The 20811-nt window shown below is 41.8% G+C and overlaps 1 long non-coding RNA gene across 1 annotated transcript; it reads right to left on the bottom strand.

Moving 5' to 3' along the window:
• Positions 1-1674: 1674 nt before the first annotated feature.
• Positions 1675-20165, bottom strand: LOC120516623. The gene is made up of 3 exons (XR_005630875.1): positions 19743-20165; positions 19481-19631; positions 1675-1718 (listed from the first exon to the last, which is right to left on the bottom strand). It is a non-coding gene; the product is annotated as an uncharacterized LOC120516623 (long non-coding RNA).
• Between the last annotated feature and the right edge of the window lie 646 nt (positions 20166-20811).

Here is a 20811-nt window from a genome sequence, read left to right as displayed (position 1 = left end):
TGCTAGAGTTGTATAGAGTGAGAAGTCAAGCAAAATTATAAATACTGTATCGTTATTTGGAACACTTGCATTTCATGTATGTTCCGTGTCCACAACGATCTATGTAAACACATCGTTAAAATAGAAACGTTTTTCATGTTTTAGTAATAATTGACAAAATGTAGACATGAAGTGTATAATGTATGAAGCCTGAAGTCCAAATATCAAATAAACACTTTCACAAAAGGTACAAATATAACAGAGCAAGTGCACTTCTATTCAAGAATATAACTGTAGAAAAAGAACCCGCGTTAGAGTGCGACATTGACACACATTTGCTACGACCGCTTCAGTGGCACAACGGTATCAACTTTTGACTGGTAATCAAAACTTCACAAGTTTGACCCTGGATGAGTCAGTTTTGAGAAGTGAGCTGCTCTTATTCTTACTATTTTAGAATAAAAACATACATTTGATTTCAGTCTGTAACTGCTGGTGTAAATTTATGATATTTGTAAGGGTTAGCTTTGTTTGTTTTTTTTTTTTTATTCAGTTTTATTCTCTCAGTCGTGTTCACGATCACACACACACACCCCTAAGCCCCCCACCCAAAGGCAAACATCTGACACTGCGGTTCTCACATAAAGACGCGCTACAACGGAGGTGAACTCAGATCATGACGACGGGATGGGATAGCAGGCTGTTTGCTGCTTATTTATTTACTTAACCATTTCAGTAGTTCTCTTCATGACATTTCGAAAACAGATTCTTATCCGTTTGAATGTGCACTGCAATCCAAAATACTTCACTAATATTTTAACTCCTGTTACTTTTGAATTATTCTATCACAGTGACAGTAGATATTCTAATCTAAATACTCTTCACGTGCTTGCTATTGATGCATTGGCTTTCTGGTTAAAGTTTGTTTCATTTTGAATGTTGGCTTCTCTCTTGGGTCTGTCAGTCTTTTGCTATCAGTCTCTGGTCCTTCCTACTTTCTCTAATGGCCTGACACTTTTCTTTTTTTTACCTTGTGGCAGATCAGTTAGCAGTTGAGCATTCAAAAGGCAAAATAGATCATTGAGCAAAAGTAGTGTTGCATAAGGCCCTGTCCCATTGCACAACCTTACATAAATGTAGCGAGTTGGGGATGGCCACGGCCTTGTCACATGATGTCTGTTGTGTAGTCTGACATCCCCAGCGACTCAGTCCAACCAGTCCGCCAATCACCCCGAACACAATCAAACTCGTCTGACGTTGTCTTAAGTCATTGAGTTGGGCTTTGTGTGCGTGAGAGCTGACAACCAATGAGCACACAGCTACAACAACGTTTATTTTTAGAGCACGTTTTCATACAAATGATGTAGCTCAAAGTGCTTTACAGGATGAAGAAAAAGGACAAAATATAAAAAATAAAATTAGGCAATACTAATTATCCTAGAATAAAAGTAAGGTCCGATGGCCAGGAAGGACAGAAAAACAAACAAAAAAAACTTCAGATGGCTAGAGAAAAAAAATCATAAAAATCTGCAGGGGTTCCATGGCCACAAGACCACCCAGCCCCCTCTAGGCATTCTACCTCACATCAATGACCTCAATCAGTCCTCATTGTATTCAGGGTTCACATGGAAGAATTAGATGATGACGGTCGTGTGGACATCTGGCCTTCAATCCATCAATGTAGGGACATCATGGTGCCCTGATCAGGTGGTGGGGGTGCAGGTCGCCACCACAGAAAACTGGAAAAAGAACAGCAGAGAAAGTAGGGGTTAGTACAGATTTCAGAGTCACTGAATGATATTGATAATTAAATGCATATACAGTGATCCCTCGCTATATCGCGCTTCGACTTTCGCGGCTTCACTCCATCGCGGATTTTAAATGTAAGCATATCTAAATATATATCACAAATTTTTCGCTGGTTCGCAGATTTCTGCGGCCAATGGATCTTTTAATTTAAAGTACATGCTTCCTCAGTTTGTTTGCCCAGTTGATTTCATACAAGGGATGCTATTGGTGGATGGCTGAGAAGCTACCCAATCAGAGCACGTATTGCGTATTAAATAAAACTCCTCAATGATATAAGATATGCTTCCCGCGCGGTGCTTCGCACACTTCAAAGCTCTAACAGCCTGTATTGATTTTTGATTGTTTGCTTTTCTCTCTCTCTGTCTCTCTCTCTCTCTCTGACATTCTCTGCTCCTGACGCACACTCCTTTGAAGAGGAAGATATGTTTGCATTCTTTTAATTGTGAGAAAGAACTGTCACCTCTGTCTTGTCATGGAGCACAGTTTAAACTTTTGACTAAAGGGTGTTATTTCATGTCTAGAGGGCTCTAATAATGTTAAAAATGTATTTATAAGGTTGTAAACAGGTTTTCTATGCTCTAACTGCGAAAATATTAGATTTATAAATAAAGAATCCTACTTCGTGGAAATTCATTTATCGCAGTAGAGTCTGGAACGGATTAACTGCGATAAACAAGGGTTTACTGTACAGAATATCAGGATTAAACTAAAATGAAGCTATTAGAAAGCCGTGTTAATATAATGAGTTTTAGCAGTTTTTTTAAAATACTCCACCATATTAGCCTGGTGAAATTCTATTGGCAGGCTATTCCAGATTTTAGGTGCATAACAGCAGAAGGCTGCCTCACCACTTTTAAGTTTAGCTCTTGGAATTCCAAGCAGACACTCATTTGAAGATCTGAGATTACGATTTGGAATATAAGGTGTCAGACATTCTGAGATATAAGATGAAGCAGATTATTTAAGGCTCTGTAAACCATTAGCAGTATTTTAAAGGCAATTCTAAATGAGACAGGTAACCAGTGTAGTGACATCAAAACTGGAGAGATGTCCTTGGATTTTCTTTTGCTAGTTAATATTCTAACAGCTGCATTCTGCACTCGTTGCAATCGATTGATGTCTTTTTTGGGTGGTCCTGAGAGGAGAGGAGCTATGAGAAATTAGAAACGTGGGCCTTTTGGATTTCACAAACAGAAAAGAGGCTCGTCTGTCTAATGTCGAGTATTTTATGTACAAGGACAGAGAAAGAGAATGCAGCTGAAGTCGCCATACTTCTTAAGTACAGACACCAACTCTGTCAGGCAACACGTTATTGGCAGCTAGAAAAAGGTAAAAGCCTGCGATACTTTAGAATTGTGAAACTCTGCTAGAAAGTCATCTAATTTGACATACCCTTCTGAACCAGTCCTGTAATCTGACATACTCAGGTGACAAGATCAGCAACCGTGGTCATCAAGTTTGACATCCCCTCTGACTAGAAGTCATGTGATGTGCCACCAGCTTTAACTTGATTGGTTAAAAGGTTATTTTAGGCCCCCTGTGCAGAAAGCAGGACACATTTTCACTGCACTTAAACTGTAATATTATGCAACTAAAATTTTTTTCCGGGCAAAAAGAGTAGCAATACCAAAATCCTAGAACAAAGGTCAACATTTTAACAAGCCTTCTTCAAAACATTCTCATTCTCTAGTTTGAAACTATTCCCAAAAAATCATAAAGGGCAAACCCAAAACAATACCCTGTAAAATCCCAAAACTTTCAAAAATCTAAGATAAATGCACAAAGGCAGGGGGTCCACAGACTGGTGTCAGACGGGCTGGTCCGAGTATTTTAGAAACTGCTGATCTACTGGGGTTTTCACGCACAACCATCTCTTGGGTTTACAGAGAATGATCTGAAAAAGGGAAAACATCCAGTGAGGGGCAGTCCTCTGGGTGAAAATGCCTTGTTGATGCCAGAGGTCAGAGTGAAATGGCCAGACTGGTTTGAGCTGATAGAAAGGCAACAGAAACTCAAATAACGACTTGTTAAAACCGAGGTGTGCAGAAGAACATCTCTGAACACACAACACGTCAAACCTTAAAGCAAGGTGGGCTGCAGAAGCAGGAGACCACACTGGGTCACACTCCTGTTGGCTAAGAACAGGAAACTGAGGCTACAATTCACATGAGTTCACCAAAATTGGACAATAGAAGATTAGAAAAACGTGGCCTGGTTTGATGAGTCTTGATTTCTGCTGCAACATTTGGATGGTAGGGTCAACAACATGAAAGCATGGATCCATCCTGCCTCGTAGCAACGGTTCAGGCTGGTGGTGGTGGTCGAATGATGTGGGGGATCATTTCTTGGCACACTTTTTTGAGCTTCGTTTAAATGCCACAGCCTACCTGAGTCTTGTTGCTGACCACGGCCATCCCTTTATAACCATAGTGTGCCCATCTTCTGATGGCTCCTTCCAGCAGGATAACACACCATGTCACAAAGCTCAAATCACCTCAAACTGGTTTCTTGAACATGATGATGAGGTCACTGCACTCAAATGTCCTCCACAGTCACCAGATCTCAATCCAGTAGAGCACCTTTGGGATGTGGTGGAACAGGAGATGTGGAGCCAACAAACCTGCAGCAACTGCGTGATGCTGTCGTGTCCATGTGAGCCAAAATCGCTGAGGAATATTTCCAGCACCTTGTTGAATCAATGCCATGAAGAATTACAGCAGTTCTGAAGGCCTAGCAAGGTGAACCTAATAAAGTGGCCAGTGAGTGCAGTCAATTATCAAGGACTGGAGCTTTGTACGCGCCACCACAGGAAGTCAGTGAAGAGGTTTGAACAGAGGAGTGATGTGTGCCACCCAGGCTGGTTGAACACCAGACGTGCCGCTGTTTTTTGAATCGTCTGCAGCGGATTGGTGGCACATGCTGATATTCCTGTCAACAGGTAGTCGCAGTAGTCAAGAAGTGAAAAGACCAAAGCCTGGACCAGGACACGGTCTGATCTTGCTGAAGTTGTATAGAGTGAATCTACAAGACTGAGAGATCATTGCAACGTGGTCAGTGAACCAATTAGCTCTTTGGTTTGATGGGCCTCTCTTGGAGTGACGTTACTGGCCCAGCACACCACAGCATAGAAAAATCAAATCACGGAATTACAGAACAAGCAATGGATGTCATTCACTATCCATGTTAATGAATGCACCCTCCTAACAAAGAGTCTGCTCTGCCTTTTCAATGGTTATTTTTAATATTTAACTTATTAAATCGAATAAACATATTGAAAGTTTTGTGTTTCCACAAGGGGTTTTTGGGCACTTTTGACCTTCGTAGTAATCCTATCAATCTGAAACTTCATACTACACACATACCCCCCAGGATGTTTCTTTCTAGAATCATAGAAACGTCATCACTTCCAGCATTTGCAGCAAATACTCAAACCCGTCACTCAGACCTTTTGCAGTCGGCCTGATCTGATCGATTGAGTCATTGAAGTCAGCCAAGGCAAAGCTGAACGTTGGCTGCATCCTCCTAATAACCGGCTCTTATGTCATCAGGCTCTGTTTGCCGATGCACTGAAGGCCTCCTCGGGTGTGACTATCTAAACATGCGCTTCCGTCTCCGCCAACAGAAAGCTGTGGGCTTGGGGGTAGGGAGCGGCATCTGTCATGTCCTTTAATATCTCTTTGGTGGGCTGCCACTAACCACGGAAGTAGACTTCCCCCTTGTCCTCTGGGTGATGAGATATCTCTTAAAGTCGCATGGGAGTTGAAGATGCTCTTGAAAGTTTGCCCATGAATGTAAGCTGGTGCCCCTTGTGCTGTGACATACTCAGATCTGCATGCTGCAACAAAAACATGACTTCTACTTTGAACCCTTGCATCTTTGCCGAGATTTTCCTGTCTTAATAAGCCACTCTTTTTTAATATTGTGTCTTTTATTCTATACATGTAAAAGCCAAATACCACTCATCACGAAATCTCCGAACCATGAGGACTTGGGACTTGAAATTTGGAATGTAGGTTACCCTTGGGCCATAGGTGCTCACTAAGAAACGGTTTTAAAAATTTTGTGGCCCAAGCATGTTCTATCTGTATGTCTGTCCACTTTTCATGAGAGAATTACTTAACAGATTTAGATCGGGTTGTTTTCTATAATTTGCTTGAACTTTCCGGTTGATTTTGTGGCTTCTGTCATCGCCAGAGTTCGCTTGTGGTACCAATGTATTTATGCAAATCCAAGAGAGTGGCTGTGGGCCGAGAGCAGGGGGACGGGGCCTTCCTCATTCACTCGCCAGCCTCTGTTCGAGTTGGTCTACGTCTCGCCACGTGTTGGAGTGCACCTTGCCTCCAGTTAGCTAGTGATTCCTGTTTGTTCAACAGACATTATCATCTACAGATTGTTAAGGTGTAACGTTTGACATTTTTGAGAGAGAGACCAGAGCTACGTGTGTTTTAGAGGGTAGCTGCTGATTGCCAGAGATATCATGGCCATGTGCTTTTCTCCCCATGTGGGAAACGCTCTCCCGTCAGAGCTGAAAACGATCAGATATACAGTAGTGCCAACGTCTATTGAATTTTAAAGTTTGTCCTGTTTCATTACTATGTGGACGCAGCCACAGGGTACAGCTAGTACCCCCATGTGACCTCAAAGACATGTTTGAAGAAAGTATGAAGGTTGGAGAACAATCATAACATAATGAATTAATACTTGCAATAAATCCAGACCATGCAGGAAATGTTTAATAGACGAAACTCTATGATCAATCAGTCATCTTCTATATCTCCTTTCAAACTGATCACAACTGTAAAGGTCAGGTGAAGTCAGGGTGGGGAGCACGCACTGGCACACAACGAAACAGCTCAGGATCCTGGGTGGCAGCCCTCCAGCCAGACACGCAGTCAAGTCCCACCCTCCCCAAATGACCACCTATCTGCTACAGTCAGGTGTTACGTGGGTGTCCCCTTGGACTGGTCCAGTCCCTCGGGTCCTCAACAATGAGGATAACTGGATCACCCTCTGGGAATCGTGCCATATGACTGTAGTGCTGTAACTGATGCTCCCTCTGAATGCAGGTAATGTGCCTCATTCGGGACCCTGTGAGCAACACAAAGTCAAACCAGTGGTACCCAAGGACTCTCCGAGGACACACAGTACAGAAGGATTCCAGCCTTCATCTCAGGTTACTGGATAGCATCCATTTCTCGCAACCACATAGCAAAACTGGAAACACCAGGGGCCTTGTGTATGAACGGTGCGTACGCACAGAAATGTTGCGTAAGAACTTTTCCACGTTCAAATTGCAATGTATAAAACCTACACTTGGCGTAAAACCACACACTTTTCCACGGTACCTCATACCCCGTCATACGCAAGTTCTCCGCTCGGTTTTGCAGACTGGCGGCACCCAGCGTCAAACCAGTGCTACTGTTCCTGTGTAGTTACCCTTTATTTCTTAGAACCACATTTCTGATGCGGCTTTATAAATACACTGAAACTAACCGCTTATTGTTTATTAGTGTAATGCATCTGATTGTAATTAACTCGTAACAATATAATGGTCCAGGGAATAGCCATAGTATTCCAAATACCATAACTGCTTTAGCGTTGTTACTCTCACTTCTTCTTCTTCTTCTTCTTCTTCTTTCAGCTGCTCCCTTTAAGGGTTGCCACAGCGGATCATCTTTTTCCATATTACTCTCACTGCACCACTCGGAGTATTTATATCACTGTATCTGAGTGGGGAATCACAGAAGCAGCTGATCGGAAAGAGAATATCAATATACAGCTTCAAAGACACGCTGCCAAAGCCACAGCAAAACATTTCAAAGCCTTTCCTGTACGGACCTCACGGTTCAGAAACCGTTTCATCCCAAGAACTATAAACTGCTCCTTGTAGAACTGTTTGTACTTATAACTACAAATACCCCACTGTAAACTTGCACTACAGTTATAATATTGCACAACCTGAGCCACTTTATAAAGCGCGCATTTACATATGATGACGATATCATTTTTAAGATGAAATGCAGCAAAATATGTTGATTATATTATACAGATAAAACTTTAACTTCATTTAAATAATCTGTATTGTTAATAATTTAATGTGAGGATACAGTGCCGCAGCGCTAGCTAGTTCACATATTGGTCCTGCCTCGCGCTGTATATTTACTGAGGCTGGGACAACACTGGAAGGATAGAATAATTAAACACGTACTATGAAGATATTTCAGTGTTCCTTAAAAGTTTTGAAGAATTGTCGTTGTAAGCATACATATGGCTTAACGTCTATTACAGAGCTGATTGTGTGGCGATTGGGTATTTGGGGAAAGAAAAGTAAGGATAGGAATTGCAGGTTAGTACGTTTGAAAGAGACAGTACTGCTACAATAAATTATTTAATCGAAGGTCGCAACAGCATCTTGTGTGAGACATGGCCAATCACTGCGCCATCGTGTCCCCATGTTTAATAACATGCTTTCATTCCAATCATCATGAAAATGATACCACGTATACATCTCAGTATTTTAATTATTCAGAGAGTTGTAATATCACAAATGTAATGGACTCTGTGTCCAGTTGGAGGAAGAGAAACAGCGGAAGCACGTAGTGATTCACACACACAAAGCACATCAAAGGAAGATCAAATACAAAACAAAGCATTTAACGTGCTACTTTAGTTACAATAAGGTTTGAGGAACTAGTAAATTAAACGAATTTAAGATGAAGTTTATGATGTTCTACTTTAATGACAAAATAAACTACGTGATTAAAGTGGAAATTTCAAGATTAAAGTTGACATTTTGTGCTTTTTCTCCCACTGTGTTCCTATTTATTTTTGCTCTGTACCCTAATAAGCTTTCATATGAAACTCGGACGGTGGGCTATGACTCGCCTTTTCACACCGACTTTGATATGTGACAACTTCTCTTTTATTTCCGGCACTGTGCGACTTTGTGAACTTGAGCTTTCGAGTTTCTCCAACACGCTATGTCAGTCGATCAGCTTCCTTTTGTTGATTATACCACGGTTTAAATCAACAAATAGTACGTTTTTCATTTGCCTCCACTTGGCATTCGCTGAAATTCTTATATTTTCCCCCGTGCTTTTCCCATTGTCTTTTCACAGAACGCTGAGCTTAAGGGCTATTTATATTGATTTGCATATTCAAAGAGGCGTAACTCTGGGAGGAATTGGGGCGGGACAGAAGGCGCGTGCACGTGTGTTAGTTTTCACGCTGACCAGGATTTATGGAGCAGAAGAACATGGAAGTTGGAGTACGGACAGATTCCTGCATCTGGATTTTCCTGTGCGTAATCACATTTCCGCTTTTGTGCTTACGTCATGTTATAGTGCGAATTCTACGCACGGCGTTATACATGAGGCCCCAGGACTCTAAAGACTTGGACCTTTGTCCTTTTGCAGAGATTTCTGGGAGTGCCACACAGCCCTTTTCAGCGACCTCATGACCCCCCCCATGCTCTCCCAATCCGTCACCAGAGACATGAATACTGAGATCAATCGGTCGTTTTGTTCAATCTTTTTTTTTTATATAAAGCACTTCATAAAAAGAACGCACTATAAAACAAATAAAACTGCAGAATGAATACCTCAATTTAGCCCTAACCGGTCGCTTTGGATGGGTTCAAATCTCATGCTCTGCCATTGTCTGTTTACACATTCTTCTTATATCTACGAGGGTCCTTCAGTTGCTCATTTTTCCTGTCACGTTCTCAAAGGTGTATGGTTAACTGGAGCAGAAAGAAAGAATAGAACTTTTCTTATAAAATTCAAATCGGTGACATAAGGACTTTTACAAAGGCACTTTTTTCCATTTCTAGACTATGCCTGTTATGTTATAAACAAAATGTACCTTCTTTGTGCTGTATATACTCATGGATAAGTTCTCCCGCGGATAAGTCGGGACTTGATTTTATTGTGTAATTTCTGGTATTTCATAATCCTGGTCGAATTGGTCCAAGAGATTGTGATACGCTAATGCCCACCTGAGAGAGTAACCACAGAGCACACTGCCTTTTCTCTATGTATTGTACCACACAGTAATACCTGAACTCTTCCGAAGCGACGTTTGTACTGATTTGTGTTTTTTGTATCTCACACTCTCATACACCTTTATTGTGAGAGCATCCCTTATCTACGATGGAGCGTTCAATCAGAAGAAAATATGAAGCTGGTTTTAAATTAAACGTCATTGAAGTGGTGAAAGAAATTGGTAACTGTGCTGCTGCAACAAAATTTGATGCTTCCGAGAAACTGATGCCAAATTGAAGGAGGCAAGAAGATGCATTTTTGAACGGGCGTATAAGTTGGGTCTGATTTTATGATCGATTTTTCGGGTTTCACGACACAATTTACACGTGAGTATAGACGGTAAATGCTTTTCACGGTAATACAAATGACCAAAGTTCCAAAGTAGTCCCCTGTGTGTGTGTGAGTGAGGGGAAGGATGAGGGCAGCCAAATACAGAGGGGTCCTTGAAGAAAGACCTAGAGTACACTCACCACACATTAGCTGTTAGGTGGTGAAGTGGTGAGAGAGAGATAATTATAGATAGGCAATGATTAGGGGACCAGAATAACTAGGCCATGATGGGCAGTTTAGTCAGGACATCAGGATACACCCTACTGTTTATGAAGAATACCCAGGGATCTTTAATGACCACAGAGAGTCAGGACCTCAGTTTTATGTCTCATCCAAAGGACGGCACCATTTTTACAACACATTGTCCCCATTACTGCACTGGGTCATTGGGATCCACATTCAGAGCACAGGATAAGCTCCCCCTCACCAACACCTCTTCCAGCAGCAACCCAAGCTTTTCCTAGGTGGTCTCCCCTCCAAGTACTGGCCAGGGCTGAACATGCTTAGCTTCAGGTGGATGACCTCTTTTGAGGTGTTTGTGGTATGGCTGCCAGTATTGAACAGAAAAACCAAACGAGCAGCACGTTGTAAAGGTCAAGTCCAGATCATGCAATGGAGAAAGTAAAACTAAGAAACAAAACCTAATTCTAAATATTCAGTCAACCTTTATTATCATAAGGAGCATTATGAAAGAAAAAAACAGGAGTGTCACACATTACAGGGAGATGAGCAAACTCTTCAGTTATAACTGAAACTTTGAAGTAGAAAGTGTCTTAACTGCCCCCATTTCTAGTTTGCTGACATTATTATAATGTTTGATGCCAGCTTCTACCCGACACTTTCCGAACTGGTCCCGTTAAAGCCAACATAATGAACCAGACGTTTGTGAACATGCCAGTTACTGAGAAGCCCTCACACTGACCGTAAAACTGCCAGTGCGGCGCCTCAGAGTGCCTAATGTTACCTGCTCATTTTCTAGGAAGTGCACAAAGAGCGGCCTGTGTGTATAAGGGGCCTGCTTACCCTCTCGGCACCTGGCACGTCACTTGGCTGGAGCTCACACTCCATTTACAATGAGCCGCTCTGTACATTAAACGTCCAAGCCCCACCAGACACAGTTCCACCAGGGTCTCCATGCTGCAGGACTCCCGGACATTTGAAAGCTGATCAGGAGACATCTCATATCAGAAGCCAGACTTTGGGACAACAGCTGCTGAATGTGTAAATAGATTTCTGTAAATATACACATCTGTATACAAGTGCAAAACCTTCTAAATGTTTAGAACTTTTTAGCTATATGTGTATTCTTCTAATTGGCTAATGGCATCTAAAACCCATTCCAGCAGTGTCAGGCAAATGAATCAAGCTTGGGTGGGATGCCATGGCACTACAGAATACGTACAATACATTCACAGATCATTCACAGATTATCAGGCAAACCAATTTCTATGTCTTCGGGAATCAAATCAGTCAAAACATTTTTGAGATTATTTCCACAGATAATGCAACCTAGTCTCTTTTTTTGTGTGCAGGACACGTCTCTTTGTTCACTCATCTGTCCACCGTTATTGGCCTGTGCTGCTGTTCTGCAACTGCCTTGACTTGATTGAATTGAAAGGCCATTTCTTCACACAATTGCTTCACTTCACTTGAGCCAAAAAAGGATGTGGTGCGTAAGAATGTCTACTCGCTATGGCGTTATTACCAACACATATCTGCTCATTTTCTTTTTTTCTGCAACATTATTGAATTTCAATCAAATCAGTCAAAGAGTTTTTGAGATTTTGGAGTATTCTGTTTTTTCCATTGTATGGAGTGTTTGTACTCCTAAATATTGATACAGGTGGAATCCTATTGTAATGAAATTCATGTAACCATAAAAATATATTATAACAGAAATTTTGTAATAACAAATATGAGAAAAATACGTATGCTATTGTGACCGGAGCAGCTCCGTAGCTGTTCTGCTGTGTCTGTCTCACCACATAACGTGCTTGTCGCAAAATGTTTATAACGTTTAACACCCAACCCGCATTCACCTTTCTGTCTCTCGTGCAACTAACTCTGTGACCCAAGCTTGACAATACCTGTGTTCAAAAATAAAAAAAACAGCACTTCTCGAACTACAAAAAATCTTTTATTTGAAAATAACACGTTGGATATAATTTTTTATTTTTATAGAAATAGAGGTATAAATAAAGAAAGAAAATGAGACGTTAGATGTAATTATTTTTTTATAGAAATATAAACACACTTCTAATTTTTTTTTTCATTCAGGTCCCATCGCCCAATCTTTAACTTTGTCTATATTTTTTCGATCCTTCAAAATTGTTGGCATCATTGAAGGCGCAATTCATTCCAGAATCATCTTTTTCCAGGATTGTTAATTTTTCTTTCAGCGTAAACTGACAGCGTTTCTCACTTTTTTTTTGTTCATGAACAGTACAGTATCTGCACACCACACAACTACCCACGCAAACTCTCAGTGGAGCACTGACTCAGAATTCAGCTCTGTATATGATGTGTTGCCAACACTCGCGCCGAGCCTCGCCATCACTGTCCGAGACAGGAAATTTCACAACAGTCACTTTCTAGTGGTCAGGCAAGAATGAGACAGCCTGTGGCAGGTTTCTCAAGACTTGGCGAAATTGCGGGCATGGCATTAAATATTTTTTGCATTGCATTATTGTCTTTGATGGCCATTTTTGGTCAGAAAAACATTCATTATAATGAAAATTACTTTTCATTAAAACATAATCCATTTAACATGATGTTGTATGAACATTTGTCAGGGCCAACAAAAACCATTCGTTATTTTGAAAATTGTATTACTTCGGCATTCACTATAATGGGATTTGACCTGTATATTGAAATTATCCCCCAGATGTACCGTCCTGCCAAATTTGAACTTTTTAAGTAAATGGGATACTGTGTTTTTGCTGATGAGTGAGTCAGCTTTACATTATATATATAATAAATAGTATATAGATTAGATCATGAATAATCAAAAAAATCGTTTTTTTGCCAAATATGGTATCATAGAAGAAACAGATTGGCTGAGATGAATGGTTCCTTACATGGCTGGGAGGCTTTAATAATGAAAGCACGGTTTACCATGTGTACCCCTATCACAAAAGGTGACAGCAACTCTCTGGCGGCTCTTCCATATGCACACCCACAGGGCTTCATGGGAGTTGTTGTTCCAATGGGCAGCCCTCATGGGTTGCGTGGGCGGAGCTGGCAGGAGAAGCTGTCCGCAGTTTTGGGATGTTCCATCCGACCTGGAAGTATTACCTGAATACAGCATGGTGGCACCGGGTCCGGTATTAAGGAGACTGTTCTGTTTCACTCGGGGGAGCTGGTGTCGGGTTCAAAGAAAGGGCAAAGGTTGCTGGGAGGAATGGAGGGGAAACGTTTGAAGAGAGAGTTTATAGTAACACGTAGTGGAGAAGTAAATAAACTTGTAAAGGTGATTGTGTTCATAAAAAGCCTTTACCTGTATTGGAATTTGTATCTGCACAATGGCATTCTGTGTTCGGAGTGTAGCTATGCCCCCTATTTTCTATAATGGTTACTGATAAGCAGTGACAGGTAGAGGCTGTGGGCACATAGTATTAAGTTGATTTGAGCTTTATAAAGGGACTTGGGGTGGCACGTGGCATATATATGGTTTTATAAATCAAATTTTTTTGTACATACACCGTTTTTGATTTTTGAGCTTTAGCAAAAGTTTAGTTTGGAGTCTAAGCAAGGTTTTATACATGAGGGCCCAGCTGGTTGCTAGGCACCTGATCAGCTGACCCATGCCATCATGGTGGCTATGATTTAGATGGTGGCAGTGCACAAGTCACAGCATCGGAATTTAAGTAGTAGAAGGAAATACTATGATCATAAAAATAATGAAATAATTTAGGAATGATTTCTTGTTTTGTTTAGTTTTGACGGATTAACTTTGTTTAACTTTGAGGATTATTCAAAATGACTTCACTACTTTGACCTTCACTAACAATCTCATCAATTCTTTTGTTTTGATTTTAATGAAGGCCGTTTTCCGCTGCCCTCCATTTTACTAAAATTTCCTTCAGATCCTGTACAGTCCACTACATTTCTTAAAGCGCACATTTCCATGAAACTCACTGGATGATGATAACCAAATAAGCAAAGCACCTTTGATCCAGTCGGATTACTTCATATTGATATCCTGACACTTCTGATTGCTCTTCCTGTACAAAGTCAACATGGCGTCCCTGTTTACCTTCAGCCTTTTCTCTTTATTTGACTGATATCAGCATGATTGAATTTTTAATACAGTGAAGACGTATGTTTTATTAGCTCATGCATAATGTAAAACAGATGGAAAGACAGAGGAACAAACACCGAATGAGAGTTAAGCGTGATAACTGGCACGTTTATTGAACAGCGAATGAACCACAGACTTACCATCAGAAGAGTCGCGTCCCTTCTGTTATGGCCGCATGAAACGCTTTGTAAAGTAACAGTTACGGAAACTAGACGCGGCAGTTTCTGCACCGTTATTGAAGTGGTGTCCACTCTTGCACCATTCCCGATTGTCTTCCAGAATGGCAGGTCATGTCCCTCTCTCTCTCACTGTGAGACCCCCCCCTTATCTTCTGTGAAGCTCTGTTTATCTAATGCCCTGTGAGTCTCCACCTGCCTTCTTGAAATTTCCTGGCCTGTAAGGTGCAAAGTGAATATTCCAGGCATTCATGGAATGCACAGCTCAGCATGCCTGTGTGACATTCTGCTGTCAATCATCCGTCCCACCTCTCGTATCTTCAGGGTGATATGCTGGCTACTACAATATAGTCTGCACCCATAACTACCTGTCTGTTGATTGTGAGATATCACTTGTGATTGGTGTACTGCATGTGTGCTCATCCACATTTGGAGTGACAATCTTCACGTGTGTGCCAACCTGCTTGAATGCAGTTGCTTTAACATTACCTCACATGGAATCATGGGCAAATGTATAAATCTGCGTTTTATCTCGTGTATTGTATGGGCATTCAAAATTGGGTGGAGAAATGCAAGAAATGGTCAGTGGTGACACACCAAATCATTGCTACGGTAAAGTTGTCTTTTCCCCGCAACCAAAAACCATAACGTTATGATTTTCACTTGGTACATCAGGAAAAGAATGTTAAGGAGGGAATCGCCAGGCAAGAGGAAAAGAGGAAGGCCAAAGAAGAGGATTATGGATATGGTGAGGGAGGACATTAAGGCAGAAAATGATGTAAAAGACGGGGGATAGATGGAGACGGATGATCCGCTGTGGTGACCCCTAAATGGGAGCAGCTGAAAGAAGAAGAAGACACTTTAATTTCAGCTTTTTCCACGCAGATGGATCAATCATGCAACATACCCTATATGAATGTCTATATGTATAAAATCCAAAGTGTGTCTGTCTGTCTGTATGTCTGTCCGCTTTTCACAAGAGAACTACTTTTTACGGATTTAGATCTGATTTTTTTCTAGAATTTGCTTGAACACTCCAGTTGATTTTTGCGACTTCTTTCTTCACGTTAAGTATCATAGTTCACTTGTGGTACCAATTTATTTGCGCAAATCCGAGTGAGACACAGCAGGCCGAGGGGAGGGGGCGGGGCCCTCCTCACTCATGCGCCAGCCTCAGGGCATATCTAACTTCCGCTTAGCTAGCGAATGAGAGAACTACTTAATGGATTTAGATTTTTTTTCTATAATTTGCTTGAATATTCCAGTCGATTTTGTGACTTCTCTCATTGCGCCAAGTATCATAGTTTGCTTGCGGTACCGAGTCATTTAAGCGAATCCAAGAGACGCACAGTTGGCCGAGGGGAGGGGGGCTGAGCCCTCCTCACTCACGCGGCAGCCTCGGGGCGTATCTTACGTCCGCTTAGCTAGTGAATGAGAGAACTACTTAATGGATTTAGATCGGATTTTCTTCTAGAATGTGCTTGAACATTCCAGTTGATTTTGCGACTTCTCTCATCGCGCTAAGAATCATAGTTCTCTTGCAGGAGCAATATATTCGCACTAATTTGAGACAGAGGCGATGGGCCAAGGTGGAGGGTGAAGCGTGACGTCAGGAGTGGGGAGTCGGCCTACCTTTGCGTTTTGGAGCTTAACTTGCCTTCGATTAGCTAGCGACACCTTTTTGTTTATTGTTTTTTAAAGTTTGTCCTGTTTCACTACTACGCGGGTAACGGCTACTATTATAATATAAAGAATACTGCAGTGGTAGAGATCATGGGCTTGGTTCCTGAGTCCTGCGCTTTGCACAGTCAGAAAAAGCTCTATATAAATGTAAATAATAATAATAATTATTATTATTATCTGTCAGATGAATAATATATATTTTTACAAGTTCCCTTTTGTCCAGAGGGTAGAGTGGTGGCTGTAAGGCTATGGATCTGCGCTGGTAATTTGAAGGTTGCCAGTTTGAATTCCGTAAATGCCAGAAGTGACTCTACTCCATTGGGCCCTTGAGCAAGACCCTTAACCTGCAATTGCTTTGTCTGGGGTTTGACATTAATCTGAATCCAGCCCTGCAAACAGGTCCTCCATCTTACAGGGAAAACCTGGTGGTTGGTGGCAGGACTGGCACTCCAGCCACTGTAAAAAGCCTCACACTGTTCAGTGTGCTGCTGAGGTGTCATCTGCTGCACTTGAGTCCCAATCCAGGTGGTTCATCATGTGGTGGGTGCGACAACACGCTATCAGTACATGCTCTCAACCTCCGCCTTTTGACGAGGGTTCCCAAAACATTCAGCGAATCTCTGCCTGAACACCATCTTCCGGTGGCTCCTAGTGAGTTAGGGCAGCTCACAAGCATCCTAAATCCTGGTGAAGATAGGGGTACCTTCATAAATTGGGAGGTTTGGGAACATGCTTTTACTGGTACTCCCGAAGTGTAGAACCAAATTTGTGTCAGTCTGAGGTTTTTGAGCCACTTAGGACTTTTTTCCTACTCTGGGACACTTGGTAAATATGGGCAAGACCTCATTCTAATCGAGAATTTGCGACTGGACCTGAAAAAGGCTGTTCACTCATGATACCCATGCTGCTTTTCAAAGCGTGAGCAGTTTTGTAAAGAAAAAAAAGTGGGAAAAAATGGGATTTAGTTTGATTAAGCCTGGTGGGCTTATGTGACATGGAGGTTTGACATTGGGGTCATATTGACTGGCTCTTCTGAAAAGGACTGCTGTGTGTAAGCAATTGAACTGGCATCCCTTCCAGGGTTGGCTCTTCTGTTGCCAAGACAAGTAGGGTTTGTTTTGTATAGCAGGCACTCTGTTCCAAATGCCAGCTGGCATTTAGTGCTGGTTGTGTAGCAGGATTGCTTTGCTGGGATCCAGTTACACTGGTAGAGGCTCTCGCTCCCCTGATCAGAACAAGATGGATGGTTGAGTTAAACTAAGTCCATCCAACAACACCTGTTTTAATGCACCCTGACATCTCAGCATATAAAGGATGACAAAGCATTTCAGCAGGAGACTAAATAATAACAGCTGTGTTGGGGGAACAGTTCAGGAATTCAAACCAGCTGGAGAAAAGAACTGTAAATAATTTGATAAATGACATCTTTGGAGAAACATTTGCATATCATCTGGAATAAAGGGGCAAGCCCCTCAAGGATTAGATGCCAACGTTGCACTGTCATAAAAGTTGGAAAAAATTGTGAGGCTATGAGGGCCTGCCACAGGTGGGTTACACAGGGGTTTACAGGCCATGCACTTTCCTCACCTACTAAACAGCTTCTTCAATTCAAGGGAGAATGGAAGCTGCAATGGATTTTGGCAGCCACAGGGCCAAAGCAGAGACCAGACTTGGAGGGAATGCCAGTACATGATGAGAGCTCACTCATTTCATTCAGTTCGACCGGTTGTCTTTGGACTATGGAAGGAAAGGGCAGTACTTGGAGTAAAGGAAAAGAAACAAGGAGAACATCCAAAGAACGTCTGCTGGGGTCCAGAGGCTGTGTTCACAGCACTGGGCGCTGGGCCTGCCTTTCTCAGAACTACTGATTTATTCGCATAAAAGGCAGAGATATCAAACAGGACATTAAAACCCTGTCCTATGCCTCTTGACCACTAAGGAGAACTACTGAGTTTAATTTCACATTTGAGGTTTGGAACAAATTATAAGTTAGTCAGAGAAGACTAAAATCAGACAAAATATACAGGCGTGGGCAAAAGTAGGTTTACAGGTGAAAGCACATGAAACAGAAAGTTCAAACAGTTGTATTATTATTTATTTATATTATTTGTTCTCTTAAAGTTAATAAAGCCATTGTAATTATATATATATATATATATATATATATATATATATATATATATATATAGTGACAGGGGCTTGGCGTCCTTACCTAGCCGGGATGCACCTGCACACTATATTCAGGGGGAACAGCCATGGACGTTGCAATACCTTCCCCTGAACGCTAGTTGGCCACCTCCTTGGGGTGGTTCAGTGTCTCGGGTTCCCGCAGGGCATCCTGGGAATTGGAGTTGGGTGCAGCCCTGTTGGGTCCCGCAGGTACCACCAGGGGGCGCTGTATTTGGGACTCCTGAGCCCGTGTGGGTAACCAATTCGTCACACCCGGAAGTGAAGCTGGAAATCAGGGATCAAGCACCTGGAGCACTTCCGGGTGAACTATAAAGGGACTCAGGAGCCAGAGTCAGGTGGAAAGAGGACGAAGCTTGGTGAGGAGTAGTGGAGTGAGAAGAAGAGGAGAAGAAAGTGTTTATTGTGTGCTTGGGACTGTGTTGGGCTAGTGAGACACGGGGAAGACGTGTCTCACAGCTGAAGAGAAATAAAAATGTATTTAATTTTACACGTGCCTCCTGTGTCTAATCTGTGTCGGGTCAGGCACTATATAGCGTCTTTCTTACTAAATATATATAGAGAGAGAGAGAGAGAGAGAGAGAGAGAGAGAGAGAGAGAGAGAGAGAGAGAGAGAGAGAGCAGAGTGTTAAGACAAAAAGAAAGCAGGCTGATAAACGTCAACGCGGCAGGCTTAGGGTGGAACAGGTTTGTCGTTTAATGAGGCGTGGTGCTTGGCCCAAGTGTGGCACTGCGTCAAAGCTTTCACGCCTTAAATACAACCTAGACGCACCCTTGAGCTGATTCACATCTTTGGCTGAAAAATCAGCAAATACAACAGGAGCTCAACCTCAAACATGAGGTACACTGAAGGAATAGCCATCCATCCATGACGTCAAATTTTATTAATGTAATCAGGTAAAACAACAGGGAAAGGCAAAAAATGATACGACTATAAAAAAAAAAAACAAAACTAAATTGTGCCAAGTACTCACCCTCATGGCTTCTGTCTCAAGTCCTGTTCCATTACCACCGAAAAGAAAGGGGAGGGCATCTCATGCCAACACCACTCCTGCAGCGTATAAGCATGGCTCCACTTTATAAATATCTGGTTGATGTGCTGATGAGGAAGACTATGGACCACATCTATTGAAGAAGATAGATAGATAGTGTCAGCAGAGTGGTGGATTAACAGGACATGAAACAAAAGAATAGTCAGGACACAAACTGTGTCATCCTGCTTCATTAAACAGTCACCTTAAATGCATGCCTTTATGGCTTCAAAAATACAGCCCGGGTGGGCAATTCAACAAAAGCAAAGTAATACAATCTTAAGCTGTCATGATTTGGGTCTTTCAGGTAGCTCCATGCAGCAATCTGCTGTTTACAAAAGACGCCTCCTTCCAGGCAGGTGGGTTTCTTTTGTTGCGTGGACCACAAGGGGAGGGGCTTAGGGCCCTCAATAGGCAGTTTCTGCATGGTGTGGAGAGAGAAAAACCTGTTAGCAACAGCGCCCCCTCTTGTCCTAGCAGGTTATTACATACCTGAGATGAGCCCGTGAGGAGATATTCGGACACACGTGTGACAATAGATAGATAGGTAGAAAGGTAAAATTTAGACCTCTTCACTGTCCACACATTTTATTGTATTGTAGCTTTTATTTTAAACAAATCAGTTTGGCTTTTGTCCCACTCAACAGACCCTAACAACACTGTGAAAACATGTTTTCAGAAAAGTTTGGACATTTTGGTCAAAAATGACAAATACAGCCATTTAAAATGAAAGCTACAATACAACAAAGAGTGCAGAAAATGAAGGGGTATGAAGACGTCCTGAATCCACACAAGTTTTCCCCGGGGTTATTTCTACAAAGTTCCAGGTAATGGAAGCGTCCAAAGAGGAGTAAAGAGTACATCAGTTAAGCTAATTTGCTTTTTGCCTTAATTGCAATGAAGTTATGTATTTTAATATCTCATCACAGCACAAGATGGTCACTTGTTGCATGTTGGTCAGACATACAAGTAAGAATGTCTCTGTACTACTGATGCTACTAACAGAGAAGTAACAAAATCCTTATTTTGGATGGACTCAATGGATGCTTTCTTCATGCAGATAACTCCAATGAGGACAGCAATTCTGCAGAATGATTAAGATGTGGGTCTTACGTCAGGTAGCAAGGAGTAAATTAACAGCTGCTGTGTCCAAGCAGATAAACTAACATTGGTGTGCAAAGAGATCAACTGTGGTGAGGTCAAAGAAAATATGAATTTAAGGTAAAGTGGGAACTGAAATAGAAACTGAGCAAGAAATTTAAAAAGAAAAAGCA

This window comes from Polypterus senegalus, chromosome 16 (genome assembly GCF_016835505.1).
Source record: "Polypterus senegalus isolate Bchr_013 chromosome 16, ASM1683550v1, whole genome shotgun sequence".
NCBI lineage: Eukaryota > Metazoa > Chordata > Cladistia > Polypteriformes > Polypteridae > Polypterus > Polypterus senegalus.
The sequence above is the reverse complement of the archived record's forward strand: the minus strand, read 5'-3'. Positions and strand labels throughout refer to the sequence as shown.